The following is a 5,752-nucleotide window of genomic DNA, read 5'->3' on the forward strand; positions in this document are numbered from 1 at the left end:
AAAATGTAGGCAGTATCTATTTATACATCTAGTTCTGCAGAAGGTGGTAGAAGGAAACTTCAAAATGAAGAGGTTAACCACACCCAAGAAAACACAAGAAATGAATAATCTCAGACTTGTAAATCAAAAAAGAAGGGAAAAACCTATTCCACTATAACAAAATAATGGGAGTCATCAAACACTACTCACTGATAACTCTCAATATTAATGGTCTCAATTAAATTGACCTTTAGTGGATGACACTAGAAGAAACCATCCTGAGTGAGGTAACCCAGTCACAAAAAGAGAAACATGGCATGTACTCTCTCATATATGGATTTTAGACATAGATCTGGGGAGAGCCAGCCTACAATCCTATGGCCAGAGAGTCTGGGAAACAGAAACTTCATTTAGTGGCTGATCGAAGAACAGGCAGACTCCCTTGGTTAAGTACTGAGCTGAACTCAAGAAAGCCAGTAACAGAGAGGGAGGACTGATGATCAAAGGGATTAAGTTCTGGGATTAATCCCCAGAAACAGCTGACCAGACAAAGGTTAACTCTTGAATCCCAGGCATCAGCCTGGGAATCCAGCATGGGACTGATCAAGACCTCCTGAATCTGGGTGTCAGTGAGGAGGCCTAGGGAATCTATTGAGCCTTGGGCAGCAGATCAGTACCCATCCCAAGTATACACACGGACTTTGGACTCCCATAGAACAATGTGAGGTGCACTCTCACCCTGAACTCTTGGGGAAGGGTCTAGGCCCTGCCCTATATGAAATGACAGACTATGGACACCCCCATGGAGGGCCTCACCCTCCCTGGGGGAATGAGGGGTTAACGGAGGGGGGGGGTTGGGGGGAGGGCACGGGAGGAGGGGAGGGAATGGGAGAGGGACCTGGAACTGACTTTTGAAGCAACCTCGTTTCTTATCTAAATTTAAACTGGAAAATAAAATATAAAAAAATAATAATAAAAAATGCTAAACATAAAAACAAAAAAAACAAAACAAAAAAATTGACCTTTAGTTTTGTTTTTTTTTCTGTATGAGTTAGTGTTTTTGAGTTAGTTCGAAATGCTTTAGCACACAGCATGGACCCAAAACTCTTCAGAGGAATGCCACGCCCTTCCCCTCCCAATAAAAATTGAAGGTAGATGAGCAGGAGAAAGAAACACACCTTCCTTGAAGTGGGAAGCTTGCATTCTAATGGTTCAGAAAGTGCCGACAAGCTCTGGCCCTGTAAATCAATACATGAACACGTGGCTGAAGATCATAAATATTGAGGAAGTCACACACCAACCACACTACTGTTGCTCAGGCCACGAAACTGTACACAGTACCCAGCTTGGCACCTGCCACCTCTACCCCACCCCACCCCAGCTTTCAGGTTTTTCTGTCTCTTCACTCCTCCAAGGTTCTTCATGATAGACGCTAGCAGAGCCTCTGCCTGTCTCATAATTGTAGAGCAATGTTAGCTTTGCATATCATTTATTGAATATTTTTGCAGTCTCATACAATGACAAGCACTGTGCAACTCACATATGTGTGTGTATGTGTGTGTGTGTGTATGGATATGACTACTAGGCTTGCTATGGATACAAGTGAACAGTATAGTACAAAGGTTCTGTTGGATCACAAAAACATATCACCAATTAAGAATAGGCATTGAGTAATCACAGTTTCTATGATTATTCTCAGTTCATTGCACAGGATATGGAGGCCTACTGGTCTAAGTTCCCCCTGCTTGTAAACAGAAGAGTTGGTGCCAGGCCTTGTGACTGAAGCTGGATTCCCCCACAGTTTCCCCTTCAATCTTGTCCTTTCCCCTAACTGACACTTTCAAGAGCATACGCTGTTTCCAACATGGGCACTCTAAACTCTTCAGGCCATTGTGTGTTTAATCTGCTCACAATTTCTGCACAAGCTGTAGGAAATGCTAGCATCAACCATCTGGCCCTTGTTTGCTTGTTTAATGTGCCCACGATCATTTCTGCATATTCTGCAGGTAATACTACCCTGGAGGTCGAGAGCTTGGGTCTCTCTCCCAGAGCTTCAGATATGCCCTATCTAAGACCCAGCTCAATCTTGTTCCTACAGGCCCTTTCCAAATTCTCTTCTAAGTCTCCCTGTGGGCCACCTACCCACAAGCTGTAGTTCTGGATCAACTGCCCACTCTTGCAGATGAGCCGCTGTCCTTGAGAGCTTCAACAATGTGGGACCCACAGTGGAGCACAGGCTGTGCACTTTTCTCAAGAACATCTCAAGGGCACTTACCAGCTTCTGAAGTAAGTGCTGGGCACCCCTCGGTTCTGGATATGGCTGCCATTCAAGGCCAGTGTTCACTTTCCAAAGAGTTTCCAGAATTAGCTAAGAGAACATTATGAAAGACTTGAACACACTGTGGCCCCATGGCCGTGTGCTGGAAATTTATCTTTAAGTGGGCATCCTTTGCTGGATCTGCAGACTCATCCTTGTGCACTTCCTGGATGTTAATTTCATGTCTTTATTATATAGAACAGATGCATCTGGAGGCTGAGGGAAGCTACTGCTATCTGCGAACCTCATGCTCAACTCTTACCGCTAATTGTTTTTTTTTTTTTTTTTGTAGAAAAGAAACATTGTAAATGTTGCTCATTTAGGTCTGTTGCCCATGGCTATGCTGTGACTTTATAACATCATGTCCTAGTTTGATTCCTGTTGCTGTGATAAAATACTGGACAGAAAGCAACAAAGGGGAGGAAAGAGTCTGTTTGGCTTACAATTCCAGATTATAGCCCACCATTTCAGGGTTGTTAAGGCAGGAACTCAAGCAGCTGTCACATCACATCCTGCTTGAGTCTCAGTTACATGTTTCACACACACACACACACACACACACACACACACACACTTATTAGATTGTACTATAAGGAAATCTACTTGCTACCATCTGATGAATCAATTTGATCATCTCTGCTTTTTGCTAAATTCAAATACATTGAACTCCTTTCCATGTATTTTTTCTTTATAAAATAACCCTCAAAGGAGGAAACTGGGGAAATTAAAAGCATATTAAATTTATCAGAGGACTCTGGGGTGAGGTCATCAGCCACTTGATTGAAAGGTCAGTAAAGGTGTTTGCTAAAGAGGTAGGCATCTGGGTGCGATCCCAGACCTATTGACTCAGAACAGTGTAGTGAGGATCTGAGCAATCTAGACTTTTCAGAAGCCTTCCAGAAGACTGGGAAGTTCTCTACAGTTTAAGAACTGTTTGTCTAAGGAGGTAATGTTCTAGAAAGAATTGCTTTCTAAGTTAGAGGAGAAAAATTATTATGTTCATCCTTAAACATGAGCCGCCAAGATTTTGGAATTCAAAACACCAATCAACCTTGGAAATATATCTCAAATTCATTATACTACTGTTAAAGTGCTCAGCAATGTAACTTCCCTATTTAGCCATCCAAAGCATTTAAGAATTACTAAGTGGGGACTGGAGAGATGGCTCATTAGACAAGAGCATCTCTTAGTGTTCTATTGCTGTGAAGAGACACCATAACCATGGCAACTCTTATAAAGGAAAAACATTTAATTGGGGGTGGCTTACATTTTCAGAGGTTCAGTCCATTATCATCATGGTAAGGCATGGTGGCAGGCAGACATGGTGCTGGAGAAGGAGCTGAGAGTTCATGGAAGGCATCAGAAAGTGAACTGATTCACTGGGCATGGCTTGAGCATATATGAGACCTCAAAGCCTGCCTCCACAGTGACATGCATCCTCCAACAAGCCACACCCATTCCAACAAAGCCACACCTCCTAACAGTGCCACTCCCAATGAGCTTATGGGAGCCAACTACATTCAAACTACCACAGAGCACTTGCTGCTTTTGCAGAGGACCAGGGTTCAATTCCCAACACTCATACAGTGGCTCACAACTGTTTGTAACTCCATTTCCAGAGGATCTGACACCATCTTACAAACTCTGAGGGCACCAGGCACATGTGTGGTATATATACATGCATACAAACAAAACATTCATACACAGAAAATAAATTGAGTTGAATTAATTAAAAAGGAAATGGTAAGCTATGACAGATATTAAAAGGCTGCTTGATGATTAAAATTGAAAAGCTGGAGTTATACCTCAGTTAACAGAATGCTTTCCCAGAATTAAGGAAACACAGGTTCCACCCCAAGTATCACATAAAACTGGGTGTTGTGGTGCACACCCAGCACAAGGGAGTTTGTAAAGGCAGATGGATCAGAAGTCAAAGGTAATTCTCAGCTACATAGTGGGCTGGAGGCCAGTCTGTTTCCATTCCTTTTTTTTTTTTTTGGTTTTCCGAGATAGGGTTTCTTTGTATTGTTTTGGAGGCTGTCCTGGAACTCCTCTGTAGACCAGGCTGGCCTTGAACTCACAGAGATCCACCTTCCTCTGCCTCCGGAATGCTGGGATTAAAGGCATGCACCACCAACGCCTGGCTTCCATTTCTTTTTTAATGAAAGCAATTATACTACTGAAGCTTATGGAGGACAGAATACATTTATAAATGGGTCATCATAGCACAGTGTTCTAGCACCAAAATCTAGGACTGGCGTGGGTAACCTAAGGCTTTTATTTTTGTAAGAGAGCATCATTGGTTGAAAGCTCCATTGTGACTGTGTGGCGCCTGAGCTTTCGGACCTTTCTGTAGAAAGAACAGTGGTCTAGAAGTCTGGAGGCTTGGGATGTATTATTTAGGACCTATGTTCTTCATAGTGAAGAATGTTATCAATGCCAGTAAGAATCAGATACCAATGAAGTGGTGACATGTTTGCCATGCACAGGAACATGTTTTACTATGACCAGGAAGGGGGAGTGCCACAGTTGACAGGTCCCAAGGCACCTGTAGTCTATTTTTTTTAATTTTAGGTACTTTACCAATAAAACAATGACCTATACCATTAACTGTCCTTGAGACATCTTACAGACAAAGACTTCTCTATTATTCCATGTGTCTGAGGCCAGTGCTGTGTTCTCCATCAGCACTCTTGGAGGATTTTCATCCATAATTTAATCTCATTCTGTCCAGTGGTATGAGATCAATGGGGCTCCAGTTGGGTTACCCCCAGGAATAATGATATATTGGCCCCTCATACAAGTTCCTTATAAGAGACAATTCAACCAAACATACATCAGTCAGTAACTGTGTCATTTGTCACTGCACTGGGTTCTGGGAATACAATGATAAAAACAGTCAAGTCAAATGGGATCTGGATTTATGTAGCTAAGCCATGATGGGACCAGTGACGAGGAGAAGATAATTCAACTAACCACATGTGGACCAAGATACAAAGAGATCAACTTCCCTTTACAATCAGTGCCTTGAGGGGTCGTGAGTTTTGGAATGACAACGAGTAGCAGGAAGACGTCTGGGAAAGAGGTGAGATTTGCCAAGAACCTGGAAGAAAAGAAGGTAATGGGTGTGTGTTGGGGAGAAGTGGAGGAAAGGGAAGAGCAAGGTAGACATGTTCCAGAATCCTGTAGGATGTCTTATTTGCATTTCTAGCTCTGTAAAGACACCACGATCAAGGACACTTATAGAAGGGAATATTTACTGGCGCTCACAGTTCCAGAAGGACAAGATCACCCTGGTGGAAGCATGGCAATAGGCAGGTCTGACATCAGAGCGATAGCTGAGAGTTTACATTTGTTCCAGTCAAGAGGCAGAAAGACAGAGCGGGGAGTGAGGGAAGGAGCCAGGCAGGGAGGGAGGGAGCCAGGGAGGAGAGAGAGGTTAATGGCATGGGCTTT

General features: G+C 43.1%; 1 non-coding gene across 1 annotated transcript; it reads right to left on the reverse strand.

Moving 5' to 3' along the window:
• Positions 1–4,721: 4,721 nt before the first annotated feature.
• On the reverse strand, positions 4,722–4,849 carry LOC121134416. Its single transcript, XR_005871489.1, has one exon. It is a non-coding gene; the product is annotated as a small nucleolar RNA SNORA24 (small nucleolar RNA).
• Positions 4,850–5,752: the final 903 nt, after the last annotated feature.

This window comes from Mesocricetus auratus, unplaced genomic scaffold (genome assembly GCF_017639785.1).
Source record: "Mesocricetus auratus isolate SY011 unplaced genomic scaffold, BCM_Maur_2.0 Super-Scaffold_100027, whole genome shotgun sequence".
In the NCBI taxonomy this organism is placed as follows: domain Eukaryota; kingdom Metazoa; phylum Chordata; class Mammalia; order Rodentia; family Cricetidae; genus Mesocricetus; species Mesocricetus auratus.